We start from the raw sequence: 20,590 nt of genomic DNA, 5'->3' as shown, positions 1-20,590 counted from the left end.
ACTATTCCCCCTACTCTATGTAGCATATACGTTATGTTAGCTTTATATGCCCAGGTTATCATCCACAATCCAACACTTTTTAGACCCAATCAGACAAGTGTGTATATTATATCTTTGCACTTGGTACTAATTAAAATTCCCACAATTTTCTGCAGCATTTATAGGTTTACACATTTCTAAGTTTAAAACTGAGACCTTCAAACTCATATTTAAACATATATTTACTTTCCAAGTCACTATTAACTATATCATGTCTTCATAATGTCAAATATTTCTCAAAATGCTGCCATAAATTTTAAATAACATAGATCTACCACATTGACTCTCTACAAATTAATCTGGAATGCAACGGTAAGCTGTTTTAGAGTTTTGTAGGTTTCAAGGTTTGTTTGGCCCTCACATGTTCGTTTCCGGCTAGTCTCTCAGTTATGTTTGTCCTTTATTGACCCACAACACTTCTTCAGAGCCTTTATTGGCATGCCATTTTTACTGACATTTACAAATCATGCACACTGTTTCAAAAATAAAAAGGGTTCAAATGAACACAGCCCAAGCCCGGATATGCAAGTGAAAACACAATAGTGAGGCTATTTTTCTCCATTGATGCACATATACACAGGCACATGTGCGTTGCTGTTTGATGACACAGATAGGCACAGGAAAGTCACGTATGCTTCCTCATCCCTGCTTCCACTGACACAAACACACAAATAGGACTGTCACTGCAAAAGCACAACACAGAAACACAGTGGATCATAATCATTATAAAGTTCAGTCTGAAGCTGTCTCCTGCAGTCTGGTTAGTTTTCCAGAAATAAAACACCTCTTCTGTGTTTCCACCACTAGGAGTGCTGCAGCTTTGCGAAAAGCCAGTCTTCCCAATTCTGCCACAGCTGCTGCCTCACTCAGAGGAGCCAAAGAAGGAGAGTTGACATCCAATAAATGTAAAAATGCAAACACCCTCTAAATCATTCATTTTAGCTTTTTTTTTTTTTTTTTTTTAAGGTAACAATTGGCTCCACACTGAACCTGATGGAGAGTGAACATATATACTGTGGGATGTACAGATAATACAGACTAGTAGATGCGGTTGACAACAGAAATGTATTTTCAAGTCCAGGGAAAAGAATGAATCATGCTGGGGAGGCAGCAATCACAAAAAAAGACAGAGAGAGGGAGAGAGAGAATACAAATGCATACTCACAACACAGCTTCTGTTGTTTTTGTTATAGTCGCATAATGTTTCTTATGTAAATTCTGCCTTATTCTTTGCAAAGATATTTTCTTTGCACTGGTGCAAAGGGAGGAATTTTCCAGTATTTTTATACAGAAAAAATTTAACCAAACAAAAACAAAAGGAACATTCTTTGTCCAGTTGCAGCTCCTCAGTCCTGTTTGTCCAGCTCAGTGTGGGAGGGTCATGACCTCCCAAGATACACTTAGACCTGCCATACCGCTGTGAAGTCGACTTGCAGGTCTAAAGAGGACAGAAAAAAGTATGGCACAATTAAAACTTTACAGATGTAACACTACATTAGGTAAATTTTAAATGGGTAATTCAAGTGAATTGTATGTGCTGCACGATCTGTACAAGAGGAGCTTGGATCTTGGATAAGTTATTATTTTATACGTGTATAAAGCTCTAAAAGGTGAAGCGCCCCATTACATTGTTGAACTCCTTTGCCCATATAACATCACTAGATCTGTTTGTTTTTTAAAAATAAATGTTTAATTGTAATGTATCCTTTGGTCAACTTTGTTTTTTTTTTAATTGCTCTTTGCAAAATAATTTGATCATATTTTTGTTGGTTTAGCCTATTCTTTTACAAACTTCCAAGTTAGTCACTAAAATGTCTTAAAGAGCTCAAATGAATCTTATAGATAGAAAATATTCTCTCCTTGGACACAATGTGGAACTCCTCCCATTTAACATTTTCATACAAAGCCATGGAATTTGTATGAGCTGTACATGAGAATGCAGTTTTGCATATCAATGGGACCAAGCATTGCAACAATTTCCCCCCGCCAGCTAACTCGTGCAAAGTTTACTTTATGTATGACAGATCTGTGTGCATAAGGAGGTTCTGGCCATGTCGATAAAGTTTCCATCATAAAGTGTGAGCAAAACTAGAAGCATACAAACAATTAATGATGAAGTAAATGTCACTGGACCCAAAGACATCTATAAAAAGTCAAACCGAAAAACCAAGGAGTAGCGATACACTCAAGAACTAATATAATATCTGCAATCTGTATAATATCTTATACAGATTGAATAATCCCCTTAAAGCAAATTTATAAAATGTGATTACTGACTGAATGACCAATAGTGGTCTGATGTATACCCACTTTATCTTACAGGCTCTGATCAAAAGGCAAACTCATGGCAGACTTTTTTCTTTTACACAACTGTTATTTGACATTAAATGTACTTATTGTGTCTTATAGAATTTCCCAGGCTGTTCACAGAGAGCAAAAATGAAGTCCAAAAGTAAGATTTAATAATAATACTAATAATAATAGTTAAAATTAGATAATAGTAATCAACAAAATCCAAGTAAATTACAAGTATTTAACTTTAAAAGCATTAAAGTTTTAGGTTTTATAAAAATCAGACATCTTCGGTATGCCTAGCTTTCATCCTATATCTGGCTATAAATCAATATGTGCATGGCCTCGCCAATTGGTCATCACGTTTGGGGACAGTCACCATCACTTGTCCATCTCTCCCTATCCCTGCCTGTGGTCCTGCCACTGATGTTGAGCGGGTGACCTTTTCTCTCAGCTAATCCACACCAAAAAGCCCTAATTACTGCTGCCGCTCCACCAGCCTCCTCTGACCCAATAATCAATACAGCCGATTGGCTGGCGGATCACCCCATCAGACACCAGCACTTTTCATGTGAGTCAGTGGGAGTGTTTATGCATGTCTTATCATGATATTTCACAGGGAAATGGAACATAAGCTGAAAAGAATCGGCCAAAAACTAAAGAAAAAGGAGCTGATGTTTAGAATATCTTCACAAGCAACAGAACGATAGAAACTAAGAATGACTACCAATGGACCATACACACACACACACACACACACACACACACACACACACACACACACACACACACACACACACACACACACACACACACACACACACACACACTTGTTTTTGGTACACATTCCTCCTTCCAACCTGAATGTTGTGACACCAGTTGACCTTATTGAGCTGCTGTTGTGTAAAGAGTCCCTGATTAGAATACCTTCCCTTTAACCTTTAGCAGAGTGACGCGACTCCCTAAACCAAAGAAGTAAGCCATGGGTTTATGCCGGGAGGTAAATGTATTCTGGCATTATTTCATTAAGCTGTGGCATTTCACTAAAAGTCCTGATAGCATTTTAACATTAGCACTCACCTTTTTATGTGGAGCATGCAGGTGTGTGCATCTGTGGCTATACTATGATGAACTGACAGTAGAATGTATGCTGCCCTGAGCACTTGTGCATTTATTGCCGCATATTTTTTCCCTCATATATTTATGTGCACATCTGTGTGCAAAATGCCTGAGGACTTTTGCAAAGCAATAAAAAACACACTATCAGAAAGAAAAGAAAGGAGTTTAATTTTAGACAGAGCTGCATGAACAGATTCATATATGTTAAAAGTAGTGGCTGATTTCTCTCTCCTCTTTTTCTTTCTCTTCTTTCGCCGTCTTTCACTTTTGCTGACAGTCTTTGATTGCATTAGACAAGTTAATGAAAAGCAACAAAGAAGAAGCGACTGGCAGCCCTCCGTGCAGTCTGCACCTGCCAGAGTGTATGTCTGAGTGTGCATACCCGCCAGTGCTTATGTCAAGCTGTCTCGTGTCCTCAGGCATACCAGTCAACACATGATGAGACAGTAAGAGAGTGATGAGAAGCTCGTCTGTGCCTTCAGGGTGGGGTCTGTTCTGCAAACGAGAAATGGTTATGAATACAAACTCCTGTTCCCATACAAGATGGAGTGAGAAATTTCTGGGGAAAAATACTTATACAGAAAGATTGTGCTGTGTTTTGAAATTTCATTTTCACTAGCTGTAATTTATTAAGCTACAGTATATTTTCTAATTTCTAATTTTTTAATCATATGATTGACATCCCACAGTGTGCTATGAAAGTTTAGCATATCAGTTCATTAAAACTGTTTTTTAATAACAACTTTTTTTTAACTATTAAAACATTTTACATTTTTAATAAAGCTTTAACTATTATGAATTACATGTAATGTGATAATGGTCTAATACAGCAATACAATAATGATACTGCTGATGTATATGATATACATGATTGTGTGCATTATGCATTCGGATAATTTAGAAAAGTGTTAAAACCCTAAACAGATTTCAGCACTTTTAATGTGTTAAAATGTGGAACAAAATAAAACTTAGGAATTCTTATATGTTGTAATATCTTGTAATCAGGAAGATAATTTAACACAACAACAGCAACGACAAATATAAGACTAAAAAATGTGTTCATATGTATTTGAGATGATATCTGTTATTTTATTTTTTTGTTTCACCTGGTCTCTTTCTGAACTCAGAAATCCTTTGATCCTTTGTTGTTGTAATATAATGACCTACATGCTCTGTGGTATCTTATTTGATTTTTTGTTTGTTTGTTTTGTTTTTGTGCATACAACTTACCAAACAATGAAGAAAAGAAACTGAAAACAACTGTGTCACAGAAGAATAAGAGATTATATGTATTGTAGAACAGCTGTGGATGTCTGGTGCTAGGGACTTAAGAGTGTGTGGGTCTAGAGTGACTTTGAAGCATTGCCCTCAACGTTTCTTTTCCTTTTTTTTAAACTGTATCCACTGTTTCTCAAAAAATCAATTAAAAACATCTTATTTTGGCTGCATGGTGATGAGGTGGCTAACAACAAAACCGTTCCAGGTTTGAACCTTAGCATGCATGGGTTCTCTCTGTGTTCTCTGGCTTCCTACCACAGGTTAAAAACATGCATATTAAGTTATTTGGTGATTCTAGACTCAGTGTGCATAGTTGTTAATATCTGTTATCAACCTATCCAGGGTGTACCCAGCTATTTGCCTAAGCAAGATATCTTTCTATCCTTGCAGCTATGATTCCAGCATCCACGCAACCCTAAATTGGGGTAAGTAGGTAGGCAGTAAACAAATGCAGTTTTAACTGACTAATTATCTATAATCTCTGGCTGATGACCACTTTAGTAAGAGTCAGTAACATCTAAAGTAAGAATACACTGGTATGACATTTATAGTAGACATCTGAATATAATTTCTAGGATACACTCTTTCTACTTTTGGTAGTACATTTGGCTTAATGAGGCTGCCAACAATAAAATGGGAACCTCAGTCCCCAACATGTGGTAGTAGTCAAATGTTTTTATATTGATTTAACTCAGGCGTGAGAAAAATAAATGGACATCCTGTTTGTGTTAACGAAGCAATAAACAAAATGTTAGTGCTTCTTTGCACAAAATTGCTAACATAAGTAATTATAGGTTCATAGCATCACATTGAACTTGTCAACATACCATTTTACCACAGTTCCTGCAAATATTTGAGCCAGGTTTGGAACTTATGATGACAAACAGAAATTAAAGTGTAATAAATTAAATGATTTGTTATTTGTCTTAAGCTGACATCTTTGTCCTATGGTTTCTTTATGTGAAAACTGTGTCCGATAAAGTGAACAATGTGTTTTCATAACCAAAACTATGTAAACGCCAAGTAAGTTAAATCTGGAAGTTTCCCTTACAGATAATTTTCTAATGTAACATTCTTTATCAGCAGTCCAAGTCATGCATTTGCAGTGCATATGTGTGTTTGTGTGAGAGTATGATGGTGAGGTGAAGACAAATGCACTCACACAGAGAGCTGGCCAAGTCAGCCTGGCCTGCTGAGTGAAACCCTGTGGCAATGTTTAGCTTAAAGGGTGAAAAAAAAGTTGAGTGAGAGAAAGGAAGGAGGAAGGATGAGTGGATGACAGGACTGAGGCCCTGTATGTAGAATTAGTGAAGAGAGTGAAGAGGGTGCGGTTGAGGGAAGGGCAGGAGCCGTGACAAGAAGAGGGAGGGTGGGAAGGCAGCATGAAAGGACCAATTGGGATGGAGCATAAAAGGCATCCCGCTTGGGCTTGTCAGTCAGTCGTCTCTCACTGACACCTGAACCTCTGCTGACCGGGTCGTGACTGCCTCTCTGGCACAGGAGATATCACTGGGGGAGCCTGATCTTTGACCTTTCACCTACTCGTTGCCCCCACACCCCTCATCCTGCCTTCTCAAGCACCCCTTTACCGACTTCTCTACCTTACTTTATTTCCAGCTCTTTCCCCTTCACACTTCAATTACCCAAACACCACTGCTTTACATATTTATGACAGTAAAGAAGTTACACATACAGTAATGGCATCAATTCACTTAGATATATTATTGTAATAAACTTTGGACCAGAGAGAAATAAAAAAAAGAAAAAATCCCAAAATATGTTTCCATTAGCCCTTTAGGCCTTAAGAAAAAACCTAGCTGGGACCCTGCTTCCGCATAGAGTGGCAATTAACTGTTTCTGTTGCTAGCGGACTTCACCATTTCCAAACCAGTTCAGCAGTATGTGTTCAGGTCAGACAGTGATATTTTGAAAAACGTGCGCTTGTTGGTGCTCAAGACCTGTATGATTTTTAAGTTCCTGGCTAAAAAACTCTAAATCATCCAACTGACTGATATTGCTACCCTATTTACCTTACCTTGACATTTACAACTACCTAGTCAATCGACAGTCACACTTCACAGGGGCAGCATTAAAAGCATACAAGTCAGATTAGAGGTTTATAAATATTTCATGGCAGGATGGGTATCAGACCTTCAGCTGTGGAAAGTGCCCCAAAGTATTGCCTGTTTAAGATTGCTCTGATGTGGAAACATCTCATATGATTTGTTTTTATGTCTTGCCACATGAAGGGGTGGTACTTATAACCATTGTTCTTAGTGCTCAGTTCTTGGCCTTAGATAAGGATATAAACAAACTACCTTAGGAGTAACTACATGGTGCCATGACAGCATGGTGGCCAGTCCTTGGTTCAAACCTTTCTTTGTGGAGTTGGCATGGTAAATTATCTTTGGGTTTCTGGAGAGTCCAAAAATAAAAAAGAAATACATTCTTGGTGCAGTTGGTTTTTAACTTTTCTGATGGACTGGCAACATCTCTAGTGTGTATCCTGCCTTCCCACAACCCTGAATTGAATTAAGGAGGTATAGAAAATTTATGGACAAACATGACAGGGTTCTACTAATGTAAACTACTTTTAAAAGTGATGTCACACCCAACACTGTTTATTGACACTAGCATGCAGTATGGAGCATGAGCTGTACTGCAAACTGCATTCATCAGTTGTGTATAACAAGGATATAAAACCTTTGTCTTGGCTGGTAGCTTTTTGCATCTCTGTTGCCTAGCAACTTCACAGGAACCAGTAATACAGTAAGTGAGTACACTTGGCCAAGAAATAGTCACTTAACACCTCATAAAACCACAGTGTTTGACTTTGTTGATTTCTCTGTGGTTTGTAAGCCTGTGACCTACTTGGCTCTTTTAACACTAGAAGTCCCAGAGAGGGGTCAATTGACCTTTCTACCTTTACAACCCAGAGATGGGTCGATTGACCAGTAGGATTTTAGCTAAAATCCTGTCTTAAGCTGTGAACAGCTTCTTTTGTTTGTAGACGAGTCAATTACTGGCACACCCCAGGAGGGCGCATACTTAGGGGAGACACTGTAGACTCTTGAAACTGGACTGTCAACTTTTGCCCAAAGCTTGGCTTGAGACACTGCTTGGTCCCCTGAGTATGAGATTGGAGTAGACCTCAAACAGATTCAGAAAGGTTTTCCTGCATTCTAGTATATTTCAAATAATTAAAAATATATTTGATATGATATATGATATATACCTCCTCGACACATTTGTGTGCTTTTAGAAGAAAAAAAAAAAGATAATCATTGTGGGCCTTCAATAAAAAAGCAAACAATTTACAATGATATGACAAAATGATGAATTCATATTTTTTAAAAAAATCACTTTAAAAGGTCCAGCTCTCCTCTTTTCATACAAATGAAAAAATACAAATTTTTCAGAATTTTTTACCAATTTTTCAAACTTTCTAACCCAATGTTCATGTACCTTATGTCCAAAAAGCCCAAGCAATGAACAATTTTGAATATTTAAAATGAACATTTTTTGATTGTGGTGGTACAGGCAGGGTCTGTGAGTAAAATATCCAGAAGCATTAGTGTCTAAGTCAAGAGGGCATAAATGTCAACATGACAAAGATATAAAAGAACAACTGTGAATTTTTTCCAATGCTTTTTATTTTTGTCATAAAAAAAACAACAAAACAGTTAAAATAATGCAAGTAATGAAACAATTTCACAAATATTTACACAAGGCTACAGTGGCATGCCCTTGTGTGAATGGCTTTTCTGCTCTTTCAGCAGTCCGTCTGTGCTAAGTCCAAACATGCTTGGCACTTCCATGGTATCTCCATCCTGCATTTGCCACATGTGTATTTGTAGCAGTCAACACATCTTACAGTTGCGCAATTGTTCTTGCATCGATGGTTGACCTGACATTTTGCCCTTTTCCCAGGGCTAGGTGTGGGAGGTTGCTGCTGAAGCAGTTGCTCCTTATGTGCCTTCTTCTGACTCACATGAGAGTTGGCCAACTCTTTCGCGAGCTCAACCAGGAAGTCCACTCTTCTCTCCTGCACTCCGGTGCATTCCTTATGAAGAACATGAGCGTTCAGTGCCGCCATGTCGATCATGTTGTAGAACACGGCGACTGGCCATCTCCGTGTTCCTGCACGCACGCTGTACTCCCGCACCATCTGGTCCATCACATCCACACCACACTTTGTGGTGTTGTATTGTGTGACAGTGTTTGGCTTCCTTTTGGTGGTATTCTCAGTCTCAACCACATTGTGCATGCTGCTGAGAAGATAGACAGTCTTTTTCCGTTTCGGCGCATATACTGTGAGTGTTGCACCAGTGGTGGAAAACACTCGAGTGGTGAATTTAGTGTGGTCCTTCAGTCTAGTTGACTGAGGAATTTCCCGGCGAATCTTGTTGACTGTGCCAAGGATGGTGGTTTTCCGGCTAAGCAGTCGTTGCGCAAGGGACAGCGATGTAAAAAAATTGTCTGTTGTTACAGTTCTGCCCTTATCCATGAACGGCTCCATCAGCCTCATCACTACACTCTCAGAGAGTCTCTCTCCACTGGGACGACTGGGGTCCTTGCCAAGATATGGCAGGATATTGCAAATGTACTTTGATTTCAAGTCACAAGCCAGCCAAAACTTAATGCCAAATTTGTCCGGTTTTGTTGCAATGTACTGCAGAAAACTGCAGCGAGTCTTTGTCGGGAAAAGCTGTTCATCAATAGTGATGTGTCGACCAGGGTTATAAGATCTGATGCAGTTATTGACAAAAGATTCCCACAGATTAGAAATTGCAGCAAACTTATTTGTCTCCACTCGCTCACTGCGTGTGAACATGTTATCAAAGCGTAGGTGTTGCATGATGTTTTGGAAGCGCTTTCGGGCCATAGTAGCAATGATTCGTGGGTTTCCCAGCTCTGCTGACCAATTGTCACGTAGTGATGGAACTTTCTTCACCCCCCGCAAGATAATAATTGCAATAAATGCCATTAGTTCTGGGAGGTTCATGAACCAATCTGCCTGCTCCTTTTGCCGTGCATGCTGAATGGTCCATTCTTGAATGCTACAAAGCATTTCAAGTGTTATAAAACAGAAGAAGCTTTGAAGACGAGTCCGGATACTTCTTCTGGCCTTAGCAGTTGGCTCTCCATCTGTGCCGTATGGTTCTATTGGGGTGAAATTGAGACATGTCCCCAGCTGTTCTTCATGCCACACTGTGCCATCTTTAGCCATCTCTGTCCTCTCACTTCCCAACCGAGCCCTCTTTTCTGGCAGTGGAGCAGTCTCATCATCTGCAAGGTAAACAATTTCACAATTTCAGAGGACGAAAATAGGATGTTTTGGAAATAAGATTAAAAAAATCCTTTATTTGTACCAAAATGGAGAAATTCCAGTGTTGCAACTCACAGTACAGGACAAAGCAGAAAGAAAGAAATTTGTCATACCAAAAAGTTCAATAATAGTTTCAAATCTTACCTGAAGACTGCTCAGAGTCAGAGTCCGAATCCAGCTGAATTTGTATCTCTTCTCCATCTGAGTCACAAGGGTTTGTATCGCTGAGGATCAGGTCCAATGCCTGCTGAGTTGTAAGCCGCCTCTGCATTTTGCTTCCTTCTATTTGTTCGAGGTGAAGCTAGCTACTATTTATCCCCCTCAGCCCACCATCCCCCACTGCCACAGAATTTACCAGACGTTTCAAGGTAACAAGGAGGGGCTGGATGCAATGGGTGCATTCCTCAGGTAATGGCTGCATTTACAAATGAAGAGATGCTAATTTTTGCCAGCAGAGTCGTCAGTTTGGACTAAAGGTCTTTCGACCCTTCTCTGGGACTTTAGGGAGACATCAAAATTCCTGGGACTTCTAGTGTTAAGCTCATAAAAATTTCAAGGCAACTGCAGCGTTTTCAAGAATTGAAATATTTTTAAGGTCTCAAACAAATAAACCTATTTATCAAACCAGTGATACTCCTCCAGCCCTGCTGTGTCTTTAGTCTGAGCACTTATGAATGTGTTGTATAGCTATGGGAATACCCAGATATAATTCTTTTCTATCCAATATATACTTGTAAATAAAAATATCTTCGCAACGCAATATTAACAAACACATTTTGGCAGTTTAAACACATTTGCACTGAATATACTTTTATACCCTTCTAGTGATAGATATAAGATTTTAGTTTTGCTCTAAATGAACATACTGCCTTTATATACACAGCGAGATATATTAAACATTCTGGAAAAAAAAACCTTTATCAGGCTGACATGGCTACACCAATACAAGTACAAACTCACACACACATTTCCCTGGAGAGTTGGGTCTAATCCCAGGTTTACATTGTTAGGACAACAGGGATAATCCTGCTAACAGGGTGTTTAACTAGAAAGCACAATGGCTGAATCCCCACCACACACAGTATTGACCTGAAGAGAAAAATAGCAAAGAGGTGAGAAAGCAAATAATGCAGAGGACAGGGCAACAAAGAAAGATGAACAAAGAAAGGAGGAAAGCAGGGGATAAATAACACATGACACTGAAAGGCTGCACTAGAGGAAGCACAGGGACAGAAATGAAAGAAAGGTCTGTGCTGTCAGGTATGTAGATGAGAGTGTGATGGCATCAATGCAGGAGTGGACACAACCGGTCCCTCAGGAACGTGCACACTCCAGTCAAAACACATGCACCAGAGGCTATTCACCAAAGAGCATATAAGCCTTTATTAGAGATAGAAAACACGGACAGATGAGCAGACCTCATGTCAGTGCAATTAACTAATAAGAGCTGATCTGGATCCTTCCTGTGGCTAAATATATAGTTAGCAAAAAAACTGAGGGGATTTCTAAAAAGAACATAAAAATATTAAATGTTTAAAAGTCTTAGCAATTTTACATTTATGCATAATGTTGCGTCACAGAAAGACTACTGGACAGGACCAAAGAGTATGTGGCAAGCTTTGATTTTTTTTTCTTTTTATTGTGTTACTTATCATGTTCTTTACCAAAGTTGCATTAGTGGGAGCACTGAGAACAAAATTTAGCCCAAGCAGTTTTCATCTGAATAAACCCCGTTTTGTCCAGCTTGGATTACTTTTATGCAAACCACTCTAAAACACAAGCGAGCAGTTAGTACCAGTCAAAACTTTGGATACACTTTCCCACTTTTGACTGGTAGTGTATATTATTGTTGCATAGCACCACTCTTTTTTTTTCTCTCTCTTTTTTTTAAAGACAGCATACTTTGTTATGGAAGAGTGTCTTTACTCTAGAGATGAACTCAATAAATTATAAAGCATCATTTAGTTTCTGTCAATATTAAATATTTGTCATGGTTTAGATGTGTATGGATGCCCCTGTGGTCTTGCCAGAATGGAAAGGTCAACAAGCCTCTTTTGCCCAAAGTGCAGGGGATAGACAGAGTAATGGAAAGCTGAAGGGAAAGTACAAGTGTTTGGCTATCACTTCCAAAGTCGTCATGTTGCTCTTCCTCGGCAGTCTAGTCCTGCATTCCATTACAGTCAGTCGTCTTGCAGGCTCTTTCCTAAACCTCCTCATTTAGTTATCATTACAGTTAAATAAAATAAGTTTGCCAAGCAGTGGCATTGCTTATGTTGTTTCTGAATACACTAAATTGAAAACACTTCTTTAATTTAATTTTCTTTTTGACTGGATAACTTAAATAAGGATTTTGACATTTTACTGCATGTGTGTTTTGTGACCATTAAACAAAACAACGTTTACCTTTAGTTTGGGTAAAGGCCCATTTATGCTCCTTTACGTACACAAATGAGGATGTCTGTTTCAAATGTAATATGTTGCTGTTTTTGCACTTTCACTCATACTTACCATGGTTGTTAATCAATTTATGCACTAGTGCAATGTTAAGAGTTTAGTCATGCAATCTGACCTCAGTTTCAGACACTGGTGGCAGTGGTAATGCACCACTATATAGTTGTTTCCAACTACCCAACACGCCCTCAACACTCGCATAGCCTTTCTTTAAAAGCTCATGCAATTTCTACTGTTGTCCTTGTCTTCAATCTTCTTCTGCTACCTTCTTTCTTCATGTTCCTCTTCTTCTTCTCTGGTCCATGTCAGCTATTCTGCTTAGCACTGCCCCTGCAATTTCCAGTGGTATTGCTCTATTTTCTGTGTCAAGCAATGGCTAGCTAAGTTCTGTGAAAACGGACCAAATTACACACATAAACGATGTAGGAGATGTATGAAACTGTCCGTTCATCTACGTATCCATCTTCTGTGTTGAGTATAAATGGGCCTTAGAGCTGCTGCTCTGATTAGAGAAATTAATGAACATGTTTCTAGTTATGTGGTGAGGAAGATGTTATTTACATCTGTGGGGTTTCTGTAAGATCAGTATTGAAATTCCTAAAAACTTTTTAAGCTATAGACCTTGATCCCAATGGCAGCCGAGAGTGGCCAGGCTTGACTGTTATTTTTTTTATAATTGTTATCTCGAAATAACGAAGGCAGTTTTCCTGTGTAAACGGGATAATTTCTTGTTATCTTGAGAAAATGAAATTTGTTATCCTGAGACAATGAGATGATTAAGGTGGGTTCAAAAGTTAGTGTCACTATGTGACACATGGTTTTATTGATCAAATAAAAAATCGACAAAACTCTCAGTCTACGGCTGAAAAAGCTCTGACAAGACGTCAGTGTAGCATGCAGGGTGAGAGACATTGTCCATGATACTGAAGAGCTTCCTCAGCATCCTCCTCTCGGTCTCCTCTGCCACAGACTCCAGTTCAACTCCTAGGACAGATCCAGTTGTCCAAATGAGCTTGTTAAGTCTGTTAGTGTCAGCTTTCTCCAGCCTGCTGCTCCAGTACACAACTGCGTAGAAGATGACGCTGGATACCACTGAGTGATAAAACATCTGCAGCAGGGTTCTGCAGACATTGAAAGACCTGAGCCTCCTGAGATAAAATCAAGTGAATGACCTTTTTAGTAGGCATGGCATCAGTGTTTATTGTCCAGTCCAGTTTATTATCCAAGTGGATGCCCAGGTACAGGTAGCTGTCTACAATGTCCACCTATCTACCCCTGATGGTAACAGAGTTCAGACGGGTCCTCTGTTTTCTGAAATCCACAACCAACTCCTTTGTCTTTGTGACATTGAGCTGCAGGTGGTTCCGTCCACACCACTCAATCATTGATGGATATTCCTCAATCTGACATCAGCTTGCATCTGTTGCTGACTTAACTGTAATGAGGCATTTCAGTACAGAACAGCTCTGTACTGAAATATACCTTAGACGGACCAGTTGAGGTATTAGACGAGAATGGTATGATCGATAAGCTCTCATCCATGTTGAAGGACAGTTCCCCTCCCCACCACCACACTCTTCCGGTACATTGACACCTCTGCAGAGTTTCTTCAGGAACAGATTGCTTCAACCAAAGCGTGGGAAAGGAGTGTGCCATCTTAGGTTCCTTATGATCTGATTTAATTCTGATTCCGGGTGCTTTGATTTGATTATTAAACAATTATCATGATTTTTAATGCATCTTTTTTTTCCCCATTCAGAGTTTTTTCCTCACTCAGTGGCTACTTCCATTCCATATACATTAATTCAAGTAACCAAACAAAGTTATCTCAACTCGCTTTCATTTATGCCAAACTATAAGTAAATCCAATGCATATTAGACATATTTTTTATATTATGCTCATATTTTCCCATGGAATATACAGGAAAAAATGTGTTAGCAATTTTTAGGAGCAACAACAGGTGTTTTGTCGGTTTAGCATACGTTGTCAGAATAGCTACCCCCATTGTAATGTGCATGTGTAGCACAGAAAACCGCAAATGATCCATCAATTCAACACCATCAACTGTTCAGAAATTCTGTCAGCATATGATCAACTGTAAAGCCACAAGCAGTTAATTTTGTGTATTGTATTGCATATTAATTGCACATTGCTCAAGTTCATCTTAATTTGACTTAACTTGAGGCAAAATGCACTTAAAAAGTCAGATGAAGTGTATGAAACTATACTTATAATACAGTTTTTTCTATTAATGTTTTTGTAAATGGGGCTGTAATCAAGTTTACACAGGTGTTGTAGCATCGACTTATTTTCCCAAACTGCGAGACTGGACATGAAATGATTAACTTTAAAATCACTATTGCCAAATAAAATATTAATAATTATTGTAACCTGTCTATCATACATAGCTTTACCAGTTTGATAAAGCAGAACCAACCAACAAGGAATTAGTGTGCTTACAAATGTCAAACCGTCAGCACCAGCGGCTTCTCTTCGTCTAACCTGGGATGGGAACAGATGAGGAGCTGCTGTATATTTATATAATTTCTATTATATTTTATTATGGCTTTAAACAACTTACATATGAGGTGTTTCCCAATTCAGGGTATGCACACTTTGAAGTGCGGATTTGTCTGCTCCATATGTCATTGTGGTGCGCCAAGCACTGTCCCCAGTTCAGAGAATTCAAAGGAGCCTCCGAATCCATCCTACAAATCTGCACTTCGTTTGGGTTTAAAGGCTGCTGATGATGCATCCTTTACAGCCGCTTTTCTCCTAGAATGTATTAGCGAATGAGCAACCGAACTCAGAAAAGTATGTTTTAGGTTTCAATAAAGTTTTGTTAATAAAGTTTTTTTTTTAATTACACTTTAGTAGAAATGATACAAAACCAATTACATTAAAAACATGTTTGATAAATGGTGACATTAAAATTCTGTAACAGTTGATGTTTGTGGATTTTTAAGGGGTTAATGAAGTGTGTACCGACTGGAAAACAACTGAGCCTCAGACTGTGTTTTTTTTTTTTTTTTTGCTGTTGGTGGTCTGTGTTAACGTTCACTTCAGACATTTAAGTGATTCAACGTCCTATGTTGTTGCTATGGGAAATTCTAGTTGGCTAGGTAGGCTGTTCCATTTCTTGAACGTTAGGCGGAGTTTGAAGTGTGCAGACCACATAGTCTGCAAACTCCAAAGTGTGCAGACCCTGATGGAGTAGTTTATTTATTTATTTATTCATTTAATTTAATGATGACAATGCACATTCATGAACACTTTGTACATGACATTGTGTAAATATGCCAGAATTAGCTAAGAGCTATTTTCCATCCGTAGTCCTCGGACATTTACAGACAAGATATACAACAACAGATATCATTTACAACATATAATATCTAAAAAACAATCAACAAACAATCACACACATTAAACCTCACCAATGTTGACAAGTTTAACTGGTTTTGAGCCATTTTTTGAGTTCTTTTTTAAAAGCTATACGGGTGGAGCTCTCTTGTATGGAAGTTGGAAGACTATTCCAATTCATGCAGCCCTTAACAGCAGTGGTATTTTGTCCTGCGGCAGTCCGTATAAATGGAACCTCACAGTCCCCTCTGAAGGCAGATCTGTTCCTAAGATTACTGTCTCTACATCTGATAAATTCCTCCAGGGGAGGGGGGGCTAAGCCATGAAGAGATTTGTAGATGAGGCAAGCATGTTTAAAAGTTTTAAAATTTTCTAAACTCAAAAGATTGTATTTCAATAAAATTTCACAGTGATGAGTTGAATATGGCATTTTGGCAAATACCTTGATGGCTTTTTTATAAAGTTGTGCTAATGGTTTTAGTACTGTGGTGCCTGCAAATGACCATATTGTAAAACAATATTCTATGTGAGACAAAATCATGCAGTGAAGGTATGATTTAGCAGCAACAGTTGAAATAAAAGGCCTGCTTTGCTTAAAGTTTTGAAGATTAAATTTTACTGTGTTGACCACTTTTTTGACATGTTTTTTAAAGGTAAGATTTGAGTCCAATATGTTTCCCAGGTACTTAAATTGGGACACCATTTCAATTACCTCACCACTTATAGATATATTTAGGCTGTCCAACTGCCCTGGTCTTTTTGTAAATGTCATGCAAAGAGTTTTGTTTATGTTAAGCATAAGATAATTATCATTAAGTCAGTCTTGTATACCTTGTAGAGCACTGGTAAGTTTGGATGAAATAATATCAGTTGTAGAACCATGAGAGTAAATAACTGCATCATCTGCATACATTTGAATGTTAAGATCACGACATACATCTGGGAGGTCATTAATATATAATGAGAATAGTAAGGGCCTGGCCTTGTCCACTCTCATGTCAATAAAAAACAAAATGCTTCCAAATGCTGGTCTTAAAACCTGATGAGTAAATCTCACAGAGAGTAGTGGCTGAAAGGCAAGTGTAACATCACAATTAATTAATAATAATTCTAATAATTATTAATTAATTAAATAGTGAATTGGCTCACCCCTAGCATGGAAACCAGCACTGCTCCCCATAGACCACAAACACTTTCAACACAAAAGCTGACATAATTTATTAATTGTCAAAGAAATGCTTGTTAGCTCATTTGTGTCTTTAAATTATTGCTAGAAGTGAGTACAAGTCTGATTAAATGTTTGTCTGTCAGTGTCGGTTTTGTGATGGACTAGAAACAGCTCCAGACCCTTTGTGACCCTGCATTGGAATAATCCATTATTTGGAGAAAAAACTTTGCTTGTTTGAGATAATGAGATAAATTATCCCATTATCACAAGAAAAACTTGTTAAAAAAAACCCATGTGAACCCAGCCTCCTTTGGCTTCCATAGATCCCCGCAATCTTGATTTCATGTTTATTTGTAAACAGGCATTTTTAAAGTGCTGTATCTATCTTTCCTGTTATTAGACTGCAGAGCTTCATTCATTTACACCATAAATAAACGGTGTAATGACAAAAAGCCACTAAATTAAAAAGTAAATGTTATCTGTCTTCATAACCAGGGTGTACAAAGAATCATAAAGGGGTGCATACTTTCTTATTTTCCTTTTTTTTAAAAAAGGACTTCAATAAAAAGAAGAGTATTTCAGACTCAGACTACTTTATTATCCATTTCATTCTCAAAATGAAATTTGTCTTTGGCCTTGGAAGAAGGACAACTGTACAACGCAACAATATAAAACAAGGTCAATAAAGACAGAAAAGATCAATAAACAAATAATTGCAATGAATAAAAAATAAAGATAAAAAAACAGCAAGTTATTCAGCAAATGTAACTAGTTAATTTTGAAATGCAGTAATCCTGTAATCTGATTAGTCACTTAAAAAACTAACATTATTGTACATCCTACACCCACATACACCCACACTCCCTTAAATGTAGTCTATTTGAAACAACTAACCCATCAAAAAAAAAAAAAAAAAAAAACTAACTAGACTAACTAACCCATCCATTTTGGCTGTCAGAGCAACACACCTTGCTTGAATGGTCAATTAGCTTATGTCATTTCTCAAGGGTAGTGATAATAAATTTTCTCATTGTAGTATGGATCTCTTGTGTACTGTTAAAATTGTGTTTTGGCTTATGCTCCATTAAATTAATTTGGGTCCTTTCTTTTAAAATAACCTATGGTCACATACCATGCTCTGCAGCTCAAAAACATTGTATTTTTTTCATAAGAGCAGACGTTTTAAAACCATTGCAGAATTTACTGATATTCCACAGGGAAGTACTCACTTTTGCTAATGTTCTTTGTCATTCAGTCATCCTTGTCTTTAGTGCTTTAATGAATGGTACACACATGACCCTGAGCCATAAAATAAATGGACAAATGATAAACCATTTTAAATTAAGTGCTCTGAATGTTGTTGTTTAGATTTACCGTTGGTGACACTTTGATGTTGGCTGATGTTCATACTCATGTTAACCACTAACTTTTCCTCCTCCGCAAGCTGTTGATGATGCTGGAAATAAAAAAAATATTGCTTCCAGTGTGCTAGTAAATACATCCCGAAGATATAACCAACACAAGACACATATTGGGGAAACTTTCATCACCTTGGCATGGCAATGAATTGATGATCTTTAGAGTTAGAGGTAGATATCACTGAAGCCATTATTTCCATAGAAGATTAGTAGCTTAATACTCCAACACAATCCATTCCTGGTGTGAGACCCGACTCTCACTCCATCATCCTTTCATGCCTCAGATAGACTGCTGGATGAAAATAATCTGTCTGGAATGAAGCCTGTTGTTTCTCGTATTTGTCACATTAGAGGATATAAGCGCTTGCAGTGCATAAATCGGCCAACTGTTGTATCTAGCAGAATGGACTTGGCTCCTGGGGGTGCTCCCTAATTGATAATATTAACTCAAAAGTTTTTGCCAGTAACAGAAAAATACTCATTGTGCTGCACAAACCCCACCCCCCACCACCACCACTAAACTGACACGTCACGACACTGTGTGATAAACAAAAAATAGCTTTAAGGCAGGAGATTGTAACAACAGGTACCACAATGAAAAACGGATTCAAGAGAAGTCAAGGAAATGTATGGGAAATTAAGAAGACATCTGTGGTATAAGATGCAGATAGATCATACGCATTTACTTTTCTTTATTACTTTTTTTTCTTAATCCCTGTCTAAGGTGAACACAGAGCAAATTTTTTAAATAGAAAATGCGCAGGCTTGCTTCCATTGCCCGATTTGGAGCAAGTTAACTAGGATGCCTGGTGTAATGTGAAGGTATAAATAGGTTCTCTTGCTACACTTAACTGTTATACACAGTGCAGTATCTGATAACTTTGAGAAGGAAGCCACAAGCAAAACTATCTGCTTTTACCACATATAAGAGAAAATGGTGGGAGGTCTTAGGGAATTACTTTTAAGCAACTGACTAAAAGAAGAAACATGATCGTATAATCATTCATATGACCAGTATGCATGCTACAAAAAGTTTATGTTAGGTGTGTTTGTTAAAGACATCAAAAAAGTATAAAATGTAGTATTTTACGAAACTGGGGAAAGTTTAGTAATTCTGTAAAAACAATGTTGTGCGTAACTTTGGGTACTGCAAATGTATGTTCAAATACACACACAAATTACACACAAAAATTATTTTCCTATGCAAAAATTGCAAAAACATTAATATTTTACACATAAAATTTTCACCTTCAGCCTCATAAATGTAGTAGTTTCATTTTCCAAAAGGCTTCTACGCATACAAACCATTAAATATGTGTGCACAAATCGCTCAGTACGCAAGGACAAAACTGCATTTACACACAGATCAGTTTAGAAATGCTCAAGGGGTTTTGAGACTGAGCCTCACAGCTTTGTGCATAGACAGTGCGTTTAGGGGCTGGTGGAAAGCTGGGTCATCTGGATGTTCATTGGATAAAATAATGGATGGATAGTTGTTAAAGCTATTGCATGCAAATTGAAGGTGATAGTAATATTTACATAGGAAAATATATTGTATTTTATGTTGATGATCGTTTTGTAACCCAGCCTTGTAATTTTATGATTAGAAGCGATGTCAATGTGAACACCCAAAAATGAAGCGACAAAATAAGATTTCTTACATCTGTCCAAGGCTACTAGAAATGGAGTCAAGAATGTAGCAATAGTGTCTTATATATATAATACTATAGTTACATTCTTGACTCCATTTCTGATAGCCTATAGTTTTCCTTTACAAATTTAACTTTACTTTTTACATTAGATTACCTCGTTAGGTGTTTCGTTAATTATTTCTTACAATCTAGGCAATCTAATCCCCTCTCCTGATTCCTTACGGAAAGTCGTGGCAATGACATTTTCTCTGAAACATGCAGTCATATGAGTCTAGCTGTTGGTACTTCATTTATTTACTTATTTTATTTCTCTTTAGAAACAAGCTGATGAACTGAGTAGTCCCTGAACTAGTATAAAGGGCTGCAAATTACTATAAGCATCATTTGTTCAGTACTACTTGTATTGAGAGGGACCAATTATGCAAGACAAAATGGTTCTTTGACAATATGGGCAAATACAGTCAATTGACCTCTTGACAGCAG

The 20,590-nt window shown here is 37.8% G+C and overlaps 1 long non-coding RNA gene across 4 annotated transcripts in view; it reads right to left on the bottom strand.

Moving 5' to 3' along the window:
* Window positions 1–454: 454 nt before the first annotated feature.
* LOC121628300 overlaps window positions 455–20,590 on the bottom strand; it is a 36,869-nt gene continuing 16,733 nt past the window's right edge. For all 4 annotated transcript variants that reach the window (XR_006008137.1, XR_006008140.1, XR_006008139.1 and 1 more), the window contains 2 exons: window positions 3,833–3,945; window positions 455–1,477 (listed from right to left, as the gene is read on the bottom strand). This is a non-coding gene — a long non-coding RNA (uncharacterized LOC121628300). The remainder of the gene's footprint in view (window positions 1,478–3,832; window positions 3,946–20,590) is intronic.

Source organism: Melanotaenia boesemani, chromosome 17 (genome assembly GCF_017639745.1).
Source record: "Melanotaenia boesemani isolate fMelBoe1 chromosome 17, fMelBoe1.pri, whole genome shotgun sequence".
Taxonomy (NCBI): domain Eukaryota; kingdom Metazoa; phylum Chordata; class Actinopteri; order Atheriniformes; family Melanotaeniidae; genus Melanotaenia; species Melanotaenia boesemani.
This window is presented reverse-complemented; position numbering and strand designations above follow the sequence as displayed.